Source organism: Malania oleifera, chromosome 7, assembly GCF_029873635.1.
Source record: "Malania oleifera isolate guangnan ecotype guangnan chromosome 7, ASM2987363v1, whole genome shotgun sequence".
NCBI classification, from domain to species: domain Eukaryota; kingdom Viridiplantae; phylum Streptophyta; class Magnoliopsida; order Santalales; family Ximeniaceae; genus Malania; species Malania oleifera.
This window is the reverse complement of record NC_080423.1, coordinates 67,846,537-67,869,139: the sequence shown is the minus strand read 5'-3', so window position 1 is coordinate 67,869,139 and position 22,603 is coordinate 67,846,537. Positions and strand designations below refer to the sequence as shown.

At 36.2% G+C, this 22,603-nt stretch overlaps 1 non-coding gene across 1 annotated transcript; it reads right to left on the bottom strand.

Annotated features, from left to right (window-relative positions):
- Positions 1-21,236: 21,236 nt before the first annotated feature.
- On the bottom strand, positions 21,237-21,342 carry LOC131161073 (small nucleolar RNA R71). The gene has a single exon (XR_009138234.1). It is a non-coding gene; the product is annotated as a small nucleolar RNA R71 (small nucleolar RNA).
- Between the last annotated feature and the right edge of the window lie 1,261 nt (positions 21,343-22,603).

Here is a 22,603-nt window from a genome sequence, read left to right as displayed (position 1 = left end):
CAGCATGTGTATGAATGTTTATTTAATGTTAAAATTATTCTCATGCATACATTTGATTTAAATAAGATACTGCACATGTGCATGTTTGTTTTTATTGTTAAACTCGCTTTACATACACATATACATGTTGAATGAGATATGATACTGTGGTGAATCGGCGAAGTGTTTAAATTAGCCAAAAATATTTTAAAACTCAATTCAGCGCCCTCTTGGGATCACACCAATTTCAACATAACTTTATATATATTTTTTCATTTTTGATCTCCGCGTTCACAGCCAATTTTGACCTTCCTGGAGCCTGTTTCTCGTGAAACTCAAAACACATAAGTTGTAGAAAATCGTTTCTTCTTTCTCAAAAAATTTGAATTGTCTCTATCAAAGGTCATATGGAAAAGTTATGTGCGAATTACGAATAGGTGCCGGTTTTGATTCTCGAGAATTTTTCTGTGATAAAAAAATTGCCAAAAATTCATAAATTGTGCAATAAAACTCAAGAATGATAAATTCGGAACTTTGTTAAAATATTGGACGTAATTGGACATTTAATTAAAAGTATAAGTTGTAAAGCCCGGATCAAGATGCCCAATTACGCAGTTTTGGCGCGTGTGTATGAGTGTGTGACTATGTGCATTACATGCATGTACATACATGAGCATGTGAATGTGTGCGTTTGGGTGTGAATGCATGCATGCATGTGCATGAATGTGAATGTGTGTGTATGTGTGATTGCATGCATATATGCATGGGTATGTGAGTGGGAGCATCAAAGTGGAATTGCATGCATGAGTATTGATGTGAATGTATGCGTATGTGAATATATGCTTGAGTGTATGAATGTGTTGCATGCCAACATGTTTACGTGTGCATGGGTGTTAGTGTGCATGAAGTGGGCAGGTGTATGTGAGTGGACATAAATTAGTAGTGTGTGTATGTGATTTTAAATTTGTGTGTTAGTGGAGTGGGGGTAGTTTTAAATTTGTGTGTGTTAGTGGAGTGTGCATCAGTATGTGTGCAGGTGTGTGTGTGTGTGTGTGTGTGTGTGTGTGTGTAGGTATTTCTTTTAGTGTGTGTGTAGGTGTGTGGGTTGTGCACATGCACGAGGGTGATAGAGGGCATGTGCTTGCAAGATGAAGCGGAGGGAGCGGCTTTATGGCCGACACATTAATTGCGAGCACATGAAAGTTGCATTTGCATTTCAAAGTCCCGTACACAAACAACCAAAAGCCTGAAACAGTAACACTATCAGAGATCAAACAGGCAAATCGATCCACCAAAGTGCAGAACCTCAGATAGCACACTCCATCCACAGTTTGAATAAAGAAGGAACTAACCTGGTGACACCGAACCACAAAATGGACCATTCAACAGTGACAGTGGTCACAGCTTTGAACATGTAGCAGTAATATGGAGGATATGACCAGCACCAACAAATTTCAGATAAGAACAATGAACAGCAAACCTAAACACCCGAACCTAAGGAAAATAATCCAGATCCCCAACAAACCTTCAAGCAGATCGAGCGAAAAAGAGTGGTCAGAAAGAAAACCTGATCAATGACCACAAAGAAAACTCGTACAACATATACGTAAAGAATGAACGAACCCAGCACCCAAGCTCAAATCGGCATATTCCCAACAAACTAACAACCGAAATAATGTCTGCTTCGGATCTAAGAGTAGCACTACACCACGCCTACCACATATACAACCGAAGCTCCAAAATAAAAAATAATACACATATCTAACTCCAACAGTATCCAAAAATGTGAGTTTGCCTCACATTTCACATTCTAAATCAGTATCACCAAGAACCAGACCTTCTTGTTCTGAAAATGACTTTTAACACCTACAACACTCTGGTGGACATGCAAGACTTCCATAAAAAACTTAAGAGTTGAAATAAATCTAGAAGGGAACTCACCCGGAGAGACGCAGACCACTCCACAGAAGATCCAACCAGAACACCATAACAACACAACAACGTCTCCGGCCAAAGTGTGTTTGACTCACTGCTTGAGCTCCAAATCCTCCAGAACGAATAGTCGAGAGCATGGCTGTTACCGGAACAGTGGTTGGAGGATCGCTGATGGCCAAGGAGGTGATAAAGGCATGGCCAAAGGAGTGGGATGGCCGGAGATCTGCAGTTATGCGCCTGGAGTTGGTGGAGATGATAGTGGAGGAGTCGTGTTAAGACGATGGTGTCAGAACCTGTCCACAACTAGTGCCGTTGGTTCGCCTTGACGCCGATGAGAAGGGAGCTTTGTGTTCAAGTGCTGGCGAGGTAATTGGGAGGTGGCTAAAGATGGCTATCTGTAGGTGACAGTGTGTGCGGCCATGGTGCTGGGCAGAGGGTAGAGAGAGATGCGATAAGGAGATGAGGAAGGAGTAGGGGAGATGGGTGAGAGTGGCTGTGAATTGGAGAGTGGATGGAGGCGGTTAGTAGGGGCTATGACTGTGTTGAAGATGGGAGGAGATGGTGGTTCATGGGAGAGCCTACGAGAGACCAGAGAGAGAGAGAGAGGTAGTGGAGCAATGTTTGACCCCTCCCCTTTTTCAATGCGTGAACTGGGAGCTATGGAGGTCTGCGTATGGATGGGATAATGACGGTGGAGCAGAGGGTGGAATGGAGGATGGGATACTCTAGTTTGGCCATGGGGTGCTCTGGCAGGTGGTGTCGTGGATCTGGTGGAGGATGGGGATGAGAGAGTGATGTGGCGACGGAGAGAGAGGCAAGAACTTGAAGGGAGTTTCGGATGGTGAGGAAGATGAAGGCTTAGAGCGGAGAGATGAGGGGACGCAGAAAATGAGAGAATGGAGAGGCAGGGAGTGTGGACAGTGTCAGAGAGAGAGAGAGAGAGAGAGAGAGAGAGAGAGAGAGAGAGAGAGAGAGAGAGGGAGTGGGGAGCCGTAGCTGGTGCGTGAAAAATGAATGAAGGAATGAAAGCTCTCCCTGCCTTCGTTTGCCCTGCGCATGGGCTCATTATATGGAGTCTGCATATGCAAAATGGCGCGCGTAAGCACGCAGGAAGCAGAAATAGAAATATTCCTTTCCTGCACTTTTTGTTCCTTTATTTCTATGGGGGAATATTGCAACCATGCACATGCCTCTTTTTCCTCCCGACTCACTGATTGCAATTCCGTTGACTAGGCTCCTGCGGGTATGATGCATGTGACTCCAGTTTTGATTTTTATTCCTTTGCATTTTATTTGTTCTTTTTTTATCTCTTCTTTTTTCATATTTTATGTATTTCTCTTCTTCGCAATAATTTCAAGAAGGCTTGATTTCCGAACATCGGGGGACCCAAACCTGACACAAAAATACTGGGAGTCAGTTACAATTCAATCGGATTCAATTAAGATGCCAAGGTTCGATTAAAATTTACCGTGGATCAATTAAAATGCTGAGACTCGATTGAAACTCACCGGGACTCAATTAAAACTACTGGGACTGATTTAAAAATACCATATTTTTCAAATAGGGTCCTCCAATTTTTGAAATTCGAGGTCAACTTTTATTATATTGAGTTTTCTCGAAAATAGCCTGATTAAAATTGGGGTGTTGACAGCAAGTTCGTAATGGGAAAAGAATTGACATTTTTTTTTTATGACTGTAATTAGAAGAGTCCTCTACCAATTGGGGATTCATAATTTTTGGACATTTGAAATTTTGAATTCAATGACTCAAGATAATAGGTAGAAATGGCCGAGAATATGCTCTCAAAATGTGAAATAATTAACTGGTCTAAATTGAGTTACGAAAGATCAGATCAGTTTTTCTCTGAGTTGTAAACAATAACATATCAGTCGCCTATCAGACAAGAGTATACATAAGTATATGCGTGTCGTTTTCTTTTTCAATCGATGTTCTTGCCCTAATGTGTGAGAATAATATGTTTAAATAGTGCACTAGGGTTTCAAAAACTTTCCTTTAAATTTTATCTCAATTTGGAAACAATTCATGCAAGATTTGGAAACAAGATTAGCATTGTTAAATATTTAAACACATGCATCAGTCGCCTGTCCTCAAAGGGTCAGTCACCAGTGCTCTTTTAAAATCACCGTATTCTGAAAGTCAAAATGGGGTCGGTCTACTGTGTTCGATAGGTTAGTCACCTGTGCCTATTCTGTTTGAATAATTTCAGACACAGAAGCACCACAGTCACCTGATGACTTAACATCAGTCACCTACCTTTTAGCAAAACTTATTTTTCAATATTTTTGGTTCCAAACTTAATTCATATATTTGAAAACTCAATTTGGACTTTGAGAGATATTTTCCATGAATGAATTTAGGTATCTAAGTCCAATGACATATCCTAGGAGCTTCAATAAATCAATATTGAGTTTTGAAATACTTACATGAGACTTTCATATGATTTTCCTATCTTAATGTCTAAGTCTTCATGTTGTGAAGCTTCCACTATGTCTTCTGAGCTTTAAGTAGTGCTTCAACGAGCTTCATGTCTCACATGACTTAAACCTTCATGTTTATCATGTCTCACAGCCTTAAGTGTGATTTTCTATTCAAACTCTTCAAGCATATACACTTGAAACCATAAGATCACTTAAGTCCTAAAACTCAAACTTGCATAGACATGTTAAGTAACCTTGATTTGTTATCATCAAAACGAAAATTAGCCTTGTTAGGCCAACAATGTCCCCTTTTTTGATGATGACAAATAAGGAGCAAAAATGATAAAGCCTTAAAAGGCTCCCTTTTACAATAAGCATACTCTAAACAAGTCATACAAACATATCATAATATATCACGTGTTTAGAATATGATGCTTTCAACATTCATATTAGAGTAATTTCAAGCATTGAGAATTTTCAATATATATTATGCTTTCAATACTCATATCAATCAAGCATTTATAATTTCAATGTATATCATGCTTTTTAATAACTCATGTCAATCAAGCATTCAGAATTTTCAATATATATCATGCTTTTCAATACTCATATCATCCATGGTAACTCCCCCTGAATATATGTTCATTTGTTACTAATAGACTCAATCATAAGATTTTGCACATATATTTCTCCGTGACACATATCAACATATCACATATCTTATGTTCAAACATTTTAATATTTCTCAAACATGTCAACATATCAACATATCTCATTTTGCACATATTTCTCCCCTATTTGACATCAATAAAAAGGGTACATGCATTGCAACTCAGCATGCAATACTCAAAATCAACCATGAATCAAATATTCATGCATTATGTAAAAAGATATTCAAGATAAGCACAGTCTAGCATGAAAATATGTCATGCTCAAGATAAGCAAAGATAAAGAAATTGTAAAGAGTTGTAGATAGCCCAAATATTACAACTTAAATTAGTTAAAAGTTTAGAAAGCTAAATTTGATTTTCATCATCTGAGTTAGTGCTTTCCCCATCATCTTCATCTTCATCTCTAGAATTTGTTTCCATAAGAGCTTTGCCACGTGATGAATAAGAACTTACCATATACTATTCAATGTGTCCAATACGTTGATCCAGGGAATTATAATAGGACTAAAGTGAACTAAAACTATTATGCACTTCACCATAGAAAGCATTCTGCTGCTATTGATAAACTACAAACCATGATGGAGCATCATTCCTTGGTAGTGCATTTTCCTAGGGTACAGGAGCTTGTTAAGGTCATGACGCTTGTCTGCAACCCCTACCACTTTTAGAAACCACCCTTAATCAAGTCATTCATACCCCATTTGCTTAACCATAGTAGATGAAAACATATCATAGTGAGAACGAGCTATGAATAGGACAGATGAAGTGGTAACTCTTAAATGATCAAAAATACGATTCAACACTCCTCCATAAGGTAAATTAACTCATCTTGCCTCTTCTCATGTGATCATCCATTTTAAGATAAGACTAGATAGATCAAGCTTCTTCCCTTTGAATAGACATCACATCACAAAACAGTCAAGGTAGGAAACGTGATCTTGTGATCCTATTGGAGGCAAAATATTGTACATGATGAGTTTCTGTAGAATTTGTGTTAGAAGGTTTAGTTGATGATATAGTGGAGGATTACTATAATAAATAAGAGCTTCTCTCATTATCAATGGTAGAAATTTCTTAGGAGTAAAACCTTGTTCTATTATCCAAGATGTACTAATAAGCAGACATTCAAAATCTCCATTTTGAATTCAAAATCTAGTAGCTAAAGATTGTGGAGTCATGACAAACAATTTATCCATAATATGAGTGGAGATCATAGTTTCTCCCTTTATCTTGTTTACATAGAAAAGCTTAGCTAGATTAGGATAATGTCCTCTAGCTTGATAGGTTATGAATTTCCCCCAATCCAAAGCATTAAACATTGGTAAAATATCAAGAAATTCATCTCTAAAGAATTAAAGATCCAAAACCTTACCAAATATGGGTTTGATAGATCAAACATGCTTTTTGTAGATTTTCTTTACTTGAGGCGTTATCAACCATTTCTCAATATCATTGGAATCATCTTTCCTAGAAGAGGGATCTTGATTTTCCGCATTCTTTGTTCTAGGCATATTCTTGAAGAAATCAACTGGTGAAATCCTTGAAAATGAATTCGGAATGAAATATTGAAGGATATCTTGAAGTTTAATAGGTTGAATCTTTGTAAAATCGGACTTCAAGAGGAAAAACAGAGAGTTCGGGAGAGTGGGGATAGATGGCTAGTAGACTGAGATATGAAAAGTTAGGGTTTTTACAAGTAGTAAGTATATATACTATCACGGATCAGTCAACTATGCTCGAAGAGTCAGTCACCTAGCTTATATAATGCTTAGAATTTTCACAAGTTAGTAGCGAGTCAGTCGACTATGCTTCACTGAGTTAGTTGCCTGCTTTTCAGGCTCATGACACATATATACTTTTAGCTCAACCACTTATTCACTTTAGCGTTTTCCTCTTAACTCACATCTCTACTATGTAATAGACCTAATTCTTGTTGTATTGAGATGAATCTATCCTCTGAAAGAGGTTTTGTAAAAATATCAGCCCATTGTTCATCCGTATTTATGAATTCAAGAATTATGTCTCCTTTTTGCACATGTTCTCTCAGGAAATGATGACGAATATCAATATGCTTAGTCCCTGAGTGAGAGATAGGGTTCTTTGAAATATTTATGGCACTAGTGTTATCACATTTTATTGGTACTGCTGAATATTTCAAATTGAAATCTTGAAGTTGTTGTTTCATATATAGATTTTCTGCACCAAAACTACCTACTACAACATATTCAGCCTTAGCAGTAGACAATGCCACAAAATTCTGTTTCTTGGAGAACTAAAACACTAGAGAATATCCTAAAAAGTGGCAAGTACCATTGGTACTTTTTGTGTCTATCTTACACATGACATAATCTGCATCCAAGTAGCTAATATTTTTAAATGTTGTCTCTTTAGGATACCAAAGACCTAAGTCAATAGTACCTACCATATATCTCAATATCCCTTTTACAACTATTTGGTGAGATTCTTTAGGATTTGCTTGAAAGCGAGCGTACATACAGATGTTGAACATAATATTAGGTCTACTAGCCATCAAATAGAGCAGACTTCCTATCATGCCTCGATAGTATTTCACATCTACTAACTTTCTTTTCTCATCTCTATCAAGACTCATAGAAGTGCTTATTGGAGTTCCCAATGGCTTTCTACCTTCTATGTTGAATTTCTTAAGCAAGCCTCTTATATACTTTGATTGATTAATGAATGTGCTAGTCTTAGCTTGCTTGATATGAAGACCAAGGAAATATTTCAACTCACCCATCATGCTCATCTCAAACTCGCCTTGCATGTATTTGGCGAAGTCTTTGCATACATGCTCATTAGTAGCACCAAAAATAATGTCATCAACATAAATTTGTATGATAAGCATATCATTATCTTTAGACTTAATGAATAGGCTGCTATCCATTTTCCCTCTAGAAAAACCATTTTCTAACAGGAAGCCACTTAATCATTCGTACCAAGCTCTAGGAGCTTGTTTCAATCCATATAAGGCTTTTATTAGTCTAAATACATGATCAGGGAAATGAAAGTCTTCAAACCCTGGAGGTTGTACAACATACACTATTTACATCCATCTGATAAAGTTTGAAATTCCTGTGGGATGCATAGGCTAGTAGCATTCTCATAGCTTCCATTCTAACTACTGGAGCAAAGGTCTCATCATAATCAATTCCTTTTTTCCTGATTGTAACCTTGAGCTTCCAGTCTAGCCTTGTTACATACTACAATTTCATTCTTATCCTTCTTATTCCTAAATACCCATTTAGTGCTGATTATTGAGTGATCTGCGGGTCTAGGAACTAACTTCCAAAATTAAATCCTTTCAAATTGATTCAATTCCTCATGCATGACAACTATATAGGATTCATCATAAATTACCTCATTTATGTTCTTAGGTTCCTTTTAAGATAGGAATGCACAATGATTGCATAAATTAATGATGATCTAATGGATACTCCTCGTGATGGTTCACCAATAATTTAATCTTTGGGGTGATTCCTTACGAACTTCCACTCTTTAGGTAATTCATATTGACTGTGAGAGTTATCATTTGAAGGTGTGCTCATTTCATTACTCTCATTTTTTTATTTCATGAATTGTTAAGTCTTCTAAACCTTTTCTTACTTCAACTTCATCAACATCAATAGGTTTAGGAGAAAGTGGATTTGCCTCATCAAATGTAACATGAGCAAATTCTACAATTGAATGAGTCCTTTTATTGTAAACTCTAAAGGCTTTGCTATTTTCTGCATAAGAAGATTCCTTCATTTCATTTAGTATCAAACTTTCCTAGGTCATCTTTGTCATTTAGAACAAAGCACTTGCATCCAAACACATGGAAGTAGGATATATTCGGTTTTCTTCCTTTCCAAATTTCATATGGAGTCTTTTCTAGGCTGGTCCTAAGTAAGAATATGTTCATTACATAACAAGCGGAGTTCATCGCTTTAGCCCAAAAATATTTAGGCAGGTTATGCTGTTCAGCATGGTCCTAGCCATCTCCTGAAGTGACCTATTTTTCCTCTCAACAACTCCATTTTGTTGAGGGGTACGGGGAGTTGAGAAGTTGTGTGATATTCCATGTTTAGTACAATAATCCCCAACATCTCTATTTTTGAATTCTCTCCCTCGATCACTCCTAATATTTTGAATGTTATATCCCTTTTCATTTTGAAGTTTCTTGCATAGGTTGATCAACATCTTACAAGCTCATCTTTGGAGGATAAGAAGATTACCTAGGTAAATTTGGAGTAGTCATCAACTATTACGAATGCATATTGCTTACCTCCAAGGCTTTGAGTTCTAGTAGGACCAAATAGATCTAGATGAATCAGCTATAGTGGTCTACTAGTAAATATATTATTTTTATTCTTAAAGCATATCTTGGTTTGCTTCCCAAGTTGACAAGCATCACATACTTTGTGCTTAACAAAGTTAGTACTAGGTAAGCCCTTGACTAAGTTTTTCATTGCTAATTTGGATAACGGATCCATGCTAGTATATCCTAATTTCCTATGCCACAACCAATTAATCTCATTCACAGCTGTGAAGCATTGAACTTCTTGAGATATCAGGTTCTCAATTAGCAGTAAACAATGTTTTATGTGTTTTACTGTCTTCAACTACGCATTTTTCTTGTTTGAATGTTACTTGAAAGCCTTTATCACTTAGTTGACTAATGCTAATAAGATTATGTTTTAACCCTTCAACTTATGGCAAATCATCAATCTCCAAGGATGGTCTCCAAAGGTGACATATCCACCACCATCCTTTAATGCTAATGAGGTGAACTTGGACTTATCCCTGGTCATATGCCTCAAGCACCCACTATCCAAATACTCTCAAAAGCTCTCTTGTGCAATTACTTTATGAATTTCTCTATTGTGGTTTGCTAGGAATCTCTCACACAATTTTGATCCTATACTAAATTCTTTCAATCAAGAAAGAAAGCTCACGATGATATACTTCTAAAGGCTTCAAAGTCTTTCAATTATTATTGTGAATTGAATTGTATTTTAGTGCTCAATTGTTGTACTAATTTTCTCTTGTTGAGAGTGTCTTTTTACACCAAAACTTGTTCTTGTTTTATAGATGGTTCAGATTCTTGAATCGTTGTTGGACCAAACGTGGGCTATCGTTTGGAGAAGCATACTCTAGCCTATTTAAGGAGAGATTGTAAGGTTGCTCTTGCCCGTAAAGGAGTGGTTATAGTGGAATCCTTGGGTGGATTAGCCTAAGGCGAGGACGTAGGATGGTATAGCCGAACCTCGTAAAAACTCTTCTCTCATTCTCTTCCCTACTCTCATTTCATTTTCCGTTTATATAAATGGCATGGGTGGATTTTAATTTTTTATTCTTAATAACTATGTGGATTGGAAATTAAATAAACCAAGGATTAATTTGATTTTGGGATTGTGGAAACTGAAAGGGAGTATATTAGTTGATCAATATAAATTATGGAAACCTTATACGGAGTACGTTGATTGATCAATATTAGTTGACTAATTAACTAAAAGTTTATTTAAAGTCTGAGTTTTTGAAAGATTGTTGGAATTTTGAATTTTGGTTTATATTAAGAAAACTGATACACAAATACATGGATTCTTATCGGCAAACAAATATTCTCAAACTCTACTTTGGTTTGCTAAAGTGTTGAAACTTGACAGCATTGTTGAATTCTTTATCTAGTGTGGATTGTGTTGTGATTGTGTTGGTTGGATTGTGTTGAGGTGCTAAATAGGATATACAACTTGGTATACACATTCATAAAAGTTTTACAAAGTTAATTTTCCGCTAAACTTACAATTGAAAACCTTTTTTTCTTGTATATTAAGTTAAAGAATTAGTCAAAGAATTTTTAAAATCCCAATTCACCCCCCTCTTCGGAGTACACTTTTCTTTTCAATTAGTATTAGAGCGAGGTTATATAAAATCTTAACTAGATGCTATAAAATGATCACTATGGCACACCTAGGTCTATCCCTTTTTGCTGAAGGACAGTCCTCAACTAGACCCCCTATTTTCTACGGTGAAAACTCCACCGTTTGGAAACAAAGAATGAGAATTTATATTCAAACTATGGATTGGAAAGCATGGAAAGTTGTCACATATGGTGACTACATTTCTACTAAATTAGTAGATGGCAAATAAGTGCCTAAAGAAGAATGAGATTTGACTGATAATGACTATAAAATGATGCAAGTAAACTCAAGTGCCATGAATGCACTATATTGTGCTTTAGACGTTAATGAATTCAATAGGTTCATGGCATGTAAGTCAACTAAAGAAATATGGAATAAGTTAGAGGTAACCTATGAAGGAATGGTAGATGTTAGAGGTAGTAGAATCGACATGCTCACTAGCGAGTATGAAGCCTTTAAGATGAATCCAGATGACACTATCACTTGTATGTATTCCAGATTTACTCATATAATAAATTCCTTAAATGCTTTATGGAAAAATTATTCAATACATGAAATGATTTGAAAAATCCTTAGAGGACTTCCTCAAATATGAGAACCTAAGGCCACAACAATCACAGAAGGAAGAAACCTGAAAAATATCTCCCTTGATTAGTTAATCGGATCCCTTCTCACATATGAGATTGCAATAAAAGAAAGAAATTCAAAGAACAATAATAAAAAATAAGAAATCAATAGCCCTTAAGGTTGTTAAAGAAAGTTCTAGTGACGAAGATGAAGATAATGAATTTGATGATGAAGAACTAGCCTTCATTACTAAAAGGCTTGGAAATTTTTTTAGAAAGAATAGGAAATTCCCTTAGAAGTTTAAAGGATCAAAAACTAACAAAGGAGAAACAAACACAGAGGAAACCAAGAATGAACCACCTACAGGTTATAACTGCAAACACAGTAAACCTAATTGTCCACAGCTAAAGAAAGACAAGAAGAAGAAAAAGAAAGCAATGAAAGCTACATAGGATAATACAAGCTCAAACAAATCAGAGAATAAATCAAGTGAACAATAAGTTGCCAACATGTGCTTTATGGCGCACAATATTGAGGTAAACTCTTACTATAGTTCATCGAAAGAATCTAGTGGCAAGTCTTGTAATGACTCATGTGATAGTAAGCCTTCATACAAGGAAATCCAAGTTGAATTATTCACCTTACACAATAGGTTCATTAAAGTATCTAAAAGGAACATAGCTTTGAAAGAACAAAATGAAAATCTTAAGAATCAACTAGAATCCTCTAAATCAGCTAAAAAAGAAAAGGAATCTCATATTGATGACCTAATGAAGAAAATAAACAACATGTCTTAAGAGTTGGTAAAACTACAAGTAAACGATGAAAGCAAGAAAGAATTAGAAATAAGTAATCTTAAAAGTAAAATTGAAGATAAAGACAAAATCATTTATAATTTTACTAGAGGAAAAGGAAATTTTGAAAAGATGGTTGAATAACAAAGGATGATTAGTGACAAAGAAGGAATTGGTTACAATAAAATTGAAAATAAAAAGAAGAAGAATTTATTTATGGGATATTTTGTAAAAGAAGCAAAATGCTATGCTAGTACATCTTCTACAAATATTCATGAGCACTCTACTTGCTTCTTGTGTAGGAATAAGGGACACATAAAATTTAATTTTCGATTTAATAAGTATGTTAAAATAAAAAATGAATGGAAAGTGAACACTAAAAATAGATATGACTTTATAAGAATTAAGAAGGTTTGGGTTCCAAAAGTAACACCATAAATCCTTCCTTGTAAGTATGCTTTAGGACCACTCCATCAAAGGAAAAATGGTACTTGGACAGTGGGTGTTTAAGACATATGACTGGGGATAGAACAAAGTTCACCACCCTAGTTCAAAAAGATGGAGGGTATGTGACCTTTAGTGACAACGCTAAAGGTAAAACCGTCGGGATTGGTAAAATAGGTAAAGAACCCTCCCTTACAATTAATGATGCTTTTTTAGTGAATGGATTAAAGTATAATCTTTTAAGCATAAGTCAACTTAGTGATAAAGGGTTTGACATAATCTTTAAGCAAGATAAGTGCATAGTTCAAAACCTAAGAAAACATGAAGTGTTATTTATAGCTTATAGAGACAATAATGTATAATGTATAAACCTTGAAAACTTAATCTCTCAAGATGTAACATGCTTAGCTGCCATAAATGAAGCCAATTGGCTTTGGCATAGAAGACTAGGACATGCAAGCATGGATCTATTATCAAACTTATCTAGAAAGAAGTTAGTCAAAGGTTTAGGAACAGTGAAACTTCGTAGGGTCTTTCTGTCCAGGTGCAGGGAATCTGCATCTTCACAAACATATCTATTTCACCGAGCCTCTCTCCGAGATAGTGCCCAGATCGTTACGCCTTTCGTGTGGGTCGGAACTTACCCGACAAAGAATTTCGCTACCTTAGGACCGTTATAGTTACGGCCGCCGTTCACCGGAGCTTCGGTCGCCGGCTCCCCTGTCATCATGTCACCAACTTCCTTAACCTTCCGGAACTGGGCAGGCGTCAGCCCCCATACATGGTCTTACGACTTTGCGGAGACTTGTGTTTTTGGTAAACAGTCACCCGGGCCTAGTCACTGCGACCCCCTTTGTGAGGAGGCACCCCTTCTCCCGAAGTTACGGGGCTACAAAATTCATAAAAGATAAAATTTGTAATTCTTGCCAACTTAGGAAGCAAATTAAAATAAGCTTTAAAGAGAAGAAACATATTTTTACTAGTAGACCCTTAAAACTTATTCATTTAGATTTGTTTGGTCCTACTAGAACTCAACGCATAGGAGGTAAGCAATATGCTTTTGTCATAGTTGATGACTACTCCAGGTTTACCTGGGTACTATTTTAAGCCTCCAAAGATGAAACTTGTAACATGTTAATACATTTGTGCAAGAAACTTCAAAACGAAAAAGGATATAGTGTTTCAAATATAAGGAGTGATCAAGGAAGAGAATTCAACAACAAAGAAGTTGAAAAATTTTGTAATGGAAATGGAGTTCATCATAATTTTTTAGCACCTAGAAATCCACAACAAAGTGGAGTTGTTGAAAGAAAAAATAGAACTCTTCAAGAAATGGCAAGAATAATGCTAAATGAGCATAAGCTATCCAAATATTTTTGGACTGAAGCGGTAAATACTGCATACTATGTGATAAATAGACAATAAGATCAGATTTAAATTAAACTCCCTATGAACTTTGGAAAGGTAAAAGGCATAACATTTCTTACTTTCATGTTTTTGGATGCAAATGCTTTGTATTAAATGATAAAGATGATTTAGGTAAATTTGATGTAAAAGCCGATGAAGGTATATTCTTAGGGTATGCATTAAAAAGCAAAGTTTTTAGAATCTACGACAAAAGAAATCTTACAATTGGGGAATCAATTCATGTAACATTTGATGAATAAAATCCATTTAATAAAACAATAAATGTTGAAGAAGTTCAAAATATTCAAAAAAACCAAAAGACTTAGAAATTATAAAAGCAAAAGAAGAAGAAAATGAATTAAATTCAAATGATGATGCTATTGAAAATTATGAATTACCCAAAAAATGGAAATATTTAAGAAATCATCCAAAACATCAAATCATAAGAGAACCATCACGTAGTGTAACTACAAGATCTTCACTGAAAAATCTATGTAATCACTATACTTTCTTATTTCAAGATGAACCTAAGAATGTTGAAGAAGCTCTAAGTGATGACTCATGGATAATAGTCATGCAAGAATAAAATCAATTTGAAAGAAATAAAGTATGGAAATTAGTTCCCACACCGGATAACCATTCAATCAATGGAACTACGTGAGTATTTAGAAATAAAAAGGATGAAAATGGAATTGTGGTAAGAAATAAAGCTAGACTTGTAGCCCAAGGATACAACCAAGAAGAATGAATAGATTATGATGAGACATTTGCTCATGTAACTAGAATGGAAGCAATAAGAATGCTTTTAGCTTATGAATCTCATAAGAAATTCAAATTGTATCAAATGGATGTAAAAAGTGCCTTTTTAAATGGTTTTACAAATGAAGAGGTATATGTAGCACAACCACCCGACTTTGAGGGCATTTAAAATCCTAATTATGTGTATAAGTTAACTAAGGCTTTATATGGTTTAAAACAAGCCCCTAGGGCTTGGTATGAAAGACTAAGTGGATTCTTACTAGAAAAGGGGTTTTCTAGAGGAAAGGTTGATAGTACCTTATTTATCAAAACTAAGAAGGTTGACATGCTTATAATCCAAATTTATGTAAATGATATCATATTTGGAGCAACTAATGATGATCTATGTAAGGAATTTTCTAAATGTATGTAAGAAGAATTTGAAATGAGCATAATGGGAGAATTAAACTACTTCTTATGTTTACAAATTAAACAAGTCAAGAATGGAACTTTTATAAATCAATCTAAATATATAAAAGATATACTTTTAGAAATTTGACATGGAAAATCGTAAGCCCATGGGAACTCCCATGAGTACTTCCATAAGTCCTGACAAGGATGAAAAAGGAAAATCGGTAGATATGAAATACAATAGAGGTATGATCAGAAGTCTATTATACTTAACAACTAATAGACCAAATATAATGTTTAGCGTATGCATGTGCGCATGATTTCAATCTGCTCCTAAAGAATCTCACCAAATAGTTGTAAAAGGAACCCTAATATATTTGATAGGAACAATTGATTTAGGACTTTGGTACCCTAAGGACACCGGATTCGAAATGATTAGTTATTCAAATGTCAATTACACAGGTTTTAAAATTGATAGAAAAAGTACAAGTGGTACATGTAATTTTCTAAGACGATATTTAGTATCTTGGTTTTCAAAGAAACAAAACTCCGTAACTTTATCTACTGCTAAAGCTGAGTATTTAGTAGTAGGGAGTTGTTGTGCACAAACATTGAATATGAAACAACAATTAAAAGACTTTAACTTAGAATATTCAACTATTCCAATAAAATGTGATAACACTAGTGCAATAAACATTTCTAAAATCCCAATATCACACTCAAGAACTAAACATATTGACATAAGACATCACTTCGTAAGAGATCACGTTCAAAAAGAAGATATAATGCTTGAATTTATAAATACAAACGAACAATGGGCGGACATTTTCACAAAACCTCTTTTAGAAGAAAGATTTATATTAATTAGAAGAGAACTAGGGTTATTACACAATAAGGAAGTGGTTTAGAAAGAGTACAAGAAGAGAAAATGAGAAAAATTGAAAATTCTAGGGAGTGAAGCGACTAAGTCAGATTTCCCAATCGACTGACAAGCCCCTGTGCTACTGAATTTCATTCTGTTTGTGAGTCAGGTGACTGAAAAGCCTCTGAGTTGCTGCATTTCATTTTTATGTCAGTTAGGCAACTGACTTCAAGTGACCCAATCGATTGGATCATTGGGGTTTATAAAATCTTAGCACGAAAACCCTAAGTTCATTCTTTTCAATCAACTGGACTCTGTTCCTCCACTCACCTGAAACCTTTCTCTTCTATTCCCTTTGATTCTAAACCCAAAATCCTTCCTCCAAACGATTGAAAATCATTTTCCCACTTCTCCTCCTTCATATTTCTAGGGTTTCTAAAATATTTATTCACAAATATGCCGAGAACCAAATGGGCTACAAATCAAGGTTCTACCTCCGACCAAGAAGAAGATAATTTTGATCAATAACCCCTCAAGCCAAACAAAGGTATTATCTCCATCTTCGAGCAACTGATTGTATATTTGGTATGATAATCGACACCGCTTTCTTCACAACCAATTTTCTAAATATTTAATCAATGTTTAGGGCTATAGGTTGGAAAAATCTTGTAGTCTATCAAGCAAAGGGTTCATACCCTAATCTTGTTAAGATTTTCTATGCCAGCATAACTCAAAATCAATCGGTTCTTTCCACCGAAGTTCGAGGCCATAATATTATCTTGACTCCTCAAACCTTGGCCCCCATTCTTCATATTGGCCAAGGTGATTTTTAGTGTCATGCACTTTCTTGTACTTGGATTATGGACCAAGGCTTCACAACCAAGGAATTCTTACCATTGATCATGGTAGAAGCACCCGACCAATTCAGAACTCCTCCAAAGTACACTCTACTAAACCTTCAAGCTCAGATTCTTCAGGAAATTATAACCTACAATCTCACACCTTAGATTGGATCACATGATTACATATCCAATGTGGATTGCTTCATTATGTGGTGCCTTTTGAAAGGGAAGAAGTTCGACTTGTCCAGTTCGCTTTTTAAAATGGATGTGGACAAGGTTGGAAGCTCGTAGGGTTACTCTTCCTTATGGTGGTATCCTCAATATGTTTTTTTGACATCTTAGTGTCATTAGTCCGAATGAGTTGTTCATCAAAAGAACTCGATATGATTTGTTCAATTCTACCACTTTAAAAAAAATGGGATATGAGAAGCATGACCAAGGTTTGTTTCTATGAGGACGAAGACCACCAAGGCTAGCTCTCGAGCAAGCTTCACTTCCTGAACAGCTGCCTAAACCACAACCTGATACTCCTTCATGGTACCTTTCCATCATCAGTTCACCACTTTTAGTGGTGATGTACGTTCAAGACTTCAATCTCTTCAAGAAAATCACTCCTCCCTTCAATCTCATATTTCCTCCATCGATCAAAGACTTAGCCATTGAGAACATTCTCTGGCTAGTTCCTCACATTACCCAAGTGATGATGCTCTAGATGAGGGATCCGAGGAAGAAAAAGTTGAAGGAAATGATGATAGTGCTGCTGATGATGATGTTGCAGCTGCTGCTAATGCTTGATGCTCTTTTATGCTCCATTTGTTGTTTGTTTTGTTTTTTTATCTCTTTATATATGTATTTAGTTTGTTTGTGTTTCAGATTGTATTTCATCTTGCTTTTTTATATGTATCTCAAGTTGCCTATGGCATTATGTATACACACAACTTTCTATGAATATCATTTTGTGTGTATGCCTTTGTGTCTACCTTGGACCTTTAATTGCTATTTTTCTCTTTTTTTATTGACGTCAAAATGGGGAGAAGGGTTGAGCAAAATTGAGATTGAGATATTTAGCTAAACTTGAAAGCAAAATTGAAACATTGGAATATTAAGCAAAATTGATATATGATATATAATATATTGAAATCATTGAAATATTTAAAACTGAAGTTGATACTATTGAATATATTGTACTTGCAAAACAATGTTAAAAATATGCTAATTGTAAGGGGGAGCCTTATCAAGGTTCACTCACTTTTGCTCCTTATTTGTCTTCATCAAAAAGTAGGAGATTGTTGACCTAACATGACTTACTAATCTTGTTTTGATGATAACAAATAAAAGGTCACTTAACATGTTTTGTTGCAAGTGATGAAATTTCAAGAATCATGTCATTAAGCCTAAGTTCAAAAGTTGTTTGCAAGACTCCATGGAAAAGGAATATGAAAGCTTGAGGATTATAAGAGCATGAATATCAAGGAGGACTTGCTAAAAGCTTAGAGAATTTGTAGCTCAAAGTTCAAAAGACTCAACAAAGGACAAGCATGAAGACTCCAAGCTTAGAAAGTGTCTTAAGAAGAGTCTCTATGTAAGTACTTCATTCAAATGATAATTTGATTGGATTTGAAGCTCATTAGGAATCTCATTGACCTAGAGACCATGTTTTGAAAAACCCCAGAAAATACTTTTCAAAAGACTTAAAATATTTTGGGGAAAGCAAAAAAGCAAAAAGAATTTGGAAATGTATTTTAAAAAATCAATTTTTTGGTCTTTCCAAGTAACTGACAAGTTTTTCCCCATCGATTGACAAAAGTTTGATTGATTTTGAAACAACTCGAGTGGACCCAGTCGGCTAACACGGTTTTTCCAAGCGACTGACAAATATTTGAACTGATTTTTAAATAACACGAGAGGACCCTGATGAGTCCCTAAAATACATGATTTTGGACCCTCATTAACATTTGTTTGTCCTCATTTTATTATGTATTTACCAAGAGTTATCATTGTTCAGAGCTATGCAAGGTTTGTTTGTTTTTTTAGGAAAAACAAGTTAAAACCATAGAGTTAGGCACTACAACAAGCCAAACAGGATTTGGAGGGTTCAAAGCTTGAACTCAGATGTTCAGTCAAGCTTTAGAAGCTTCAGATCATAAATAGACAAGAAGATGACGTTCGACCATGTCGCGTGACCAGTGACCACGGGGGCGACTTAGTCATCCACTAGAAACTCCAAAGTTTAGACTAAGATCAGAATACCGCAAGGTTCGACTAAATGAACGACCAAGTGACACCTTAGAGCGACTACATTGAGATACTGAGACGGAACTAAAATTCAGAGATACCAAGAGTCTCAACTAAGTGTTCGACCAAGAGACCTTCTAGGGCAACTATGTTGAGACATTGAGATTTCCTGAAGATTGAGATACTACAAGTCTCGACCATTAACTCAACCATCAAGACCCTGAGGCACAAAGAAGTCAAAGACATTGAAGATTCGAATCCATGACTTCCCACTAGATCCAACTAGGGTGCACGTAAGAATGCCAAAGGAGTGACTTGGTCGACAGCAACGATCTGTTGCGCAAGATTTGATGCAAACTTTCCTAACTTGTAAAACAACCCTTGTAAACCCTAGAGCCTATAAGTATTCACTACGAACACAAGCTTTGGGTTCCTCTTTGGCCTCTCTTAGGTTAGTGACTGACCTAGGAAGTCATTGAAAGCCAAGTTAGAATAGGAGTGGAGTCGTTTCGGTTCGTGTATGGAGTGTCTTACAGTCTGTGACAACCGGCAGTGTTCATACAATAGCTATGTAAATTAGCATCTTCTTTTGTACTTCCTAGCGTTAGTGATAGACGTGATAAATGCGAAGGGATGATCTTTTTACATGCTTTCATTTACAAATTTCCTTTACTGCTTTCATTTATAGTTTAGATTTTGATGATGTTTAGTAACAAGGTTAGCACTTCTATTGCTTCAGTCAGGTACACATATTAGGCTACAGTCTCCCATAGAGGTTCTCGTGATTGTTGTGCTAGAGTGTACTTCAGTTCCCGATCGTGCTCTAGACGACTGGTGCACCTTTGCTACTCTATACCTTTGAATGGCTCCTTGGATTGTTTAGCCAGGTTCCGATTAGTTTAGTAAGGTAAATTCACTGAATTTGGAGTCAGTAGAAAAACATCCTAAACTATACTCATGTCTAAACACTGCTTTGTAGGAGTAGAGTTAATATAGATTCACATACTTTCATTTAATTGCTTTCTAGTAGTTGGTTAGATTTCACCCATTAAAAAATACCACCTTTTACTTATTTTTCATAACAAGGTTATAATAAACTAATATGGAAGTGGTTTGATAACTACACTTTAAGTCTCCGTGGATCGATACCCGGCTTACCCACTTTCTATTGAACTTGGGATAGTTAGGTTTTATAAATATTATTTTTGGTAGTTAAGGACCCAAGCCTTGGCAAGCCTACCAAATTTTAGCACCGTTGTCAGGTACTTGGCTATGATTATAAGCCAACTTCCACTTTTGAGTATTATTGCCTTATTCTTTTGATTTTCTCTCCTTTTGTTTTCACTTTCTTTTTTAATTTTTATTTTCTTTATTTTGTTTTCTGTTTTTGAAGTTTGAATCTGTGTGTTTACACGTGTGTATATTTAGTCTACGTTCTTTGGATCCTTAGATAATTCCCACGGATCTTGAGATTGAATAATCTTGTAGGTCCCTTAGGAGACCTATCTCTAATCCGAAGAAGGCTGAGTCATCTGAATTGAAATCAATGGCCAAAGATAACCCCTTGGTTCCTATTGAACAAATCTTGGAACCCCATGCTCCCTACCTACCTTTGTTGGAACACCAACACCTTCAGCCTTTTAGGGACTACTTTGTACCTAATGCATACACATCGCCATATTGCATCCGGTTCTCGGATGTTCAAGCGGCACAACTTGAGATAAATACTTCAATCATCGTGATGTTGCTCAACTTTCATGGGAACTCGACTCGATAGAAAATCCTTATCAGCATCTAGATGAGTTCTTAGAAAGTTTTTCCACCATCTGGATCCCTAATTTTAGTGATAATGCTCTCTATCTTAGGCTCTTCCCGTTCTCTCTAAAGGATAAAGCCAAATATTAGCTGACGTCCTTAGAACCGAACTCGATAACCAACTGGGCCACCATGCAACATGAATTTTTTAAAATTTTCCAATTGGGAAGACTAACCAGCTTTGGAGAGCCATCACAAGTTTCTCACAGATGGATAGGGAACTCTTTTTTGAGACTTAGGAGCACTTTAGGGACCTGCTCCGTAAATGTCCACATCACTAGATCCTCAAGTGGCAATTAGTCCAAACTTTCTACGAAGGTTTGGCTGAGAGAGATAGGTCCATGGTTGATGTGTCATACAGAGGTACTTTCCTCACTAAGCACGAGAATGAGGCCTGGATTCTCTTTGAAAATATGGCTGAAAACTCTCAGTAGCACATGGTTGCCACCCATAGAATGCCTAATCCATCAAATTTTAAGCCTAAGGGAGTTTACAAGTTAGCCATGAGCCAGAACTTAGCTCCTAATATGCATGTCATATCCAAAAAGCTGGATCAATGCTTGTCTCTAGGACCACAAACAATGACTTGTGTAAAGATATATGCAATCTGCTCTGACCCTTCCCATATATGTTATAATTGTCCACAGGTGCATTCCCCACCTGAGCATGGGCACGAGGATGTAAAGGCCACCCACAACTTGTATAATAAGCCCTCTAATGACCTGTATTCAAACACATACAACCTTGGGTGGAAACAACATCCTAACTTCTTATGGAGGATGCAAGCTTCAGGTTTTCAAGCCCAAAGACCTCCACAAGCCCCGAATGCTTTGCCTCCATGACTATACCAAAATCTCCAAAGTCATCCATATTTAGCCCCTGGATTTTAAACTACCCAGCAACTGTCTCCCTCGCAACCCAAATACGATACATTTCAAAAGAAGGTGCTAAGGTCCCTTAAGAATATTGAAATTGATCACCAAGTGAATCAGCAACTCCTTCACTCTCACTCTCAATCCATTGCGATGCTAGAAGCCACTTTGGTACAACTAGCTACCACCTTGAGTCGGAGAGATAAAGGTAAGTTGCCAAGTTAGCCTATAGTAAATCTTAAGGGACAATATGGGATAGAATGTGAACTGGATGCTAGCCCCTCATCATATTCTAAGTAAGACCAGGCTGTAACCACATTTCAAAATTGTAGGTTGAAAGTTGAACAATGCAAGGAGCAGTTGAGCACAGGGGAGACCGAAGATGAAAAACTAGAAGCACCCAATGCCGATTCATGCACTCTTTTTTCCTCTAGTCAGATACACAAATCATTAAGTCTCACACCCACCACCAGAAGAACCACACCTCACTTCACCCCCCATAAGGCTTTTCACGGCTACTCAGTGACACATCCGGAAGCCCCACTTGTCCCCTCTATATTTAGGAAAGAGGTTTCCACTGAGTCCATTTGGAACATGTTTAAACAAGTGAGAATGGATAAGCCTCTCCTCGATGACATTAAACAATCACCTACATTCATAAAATTCCTTTGG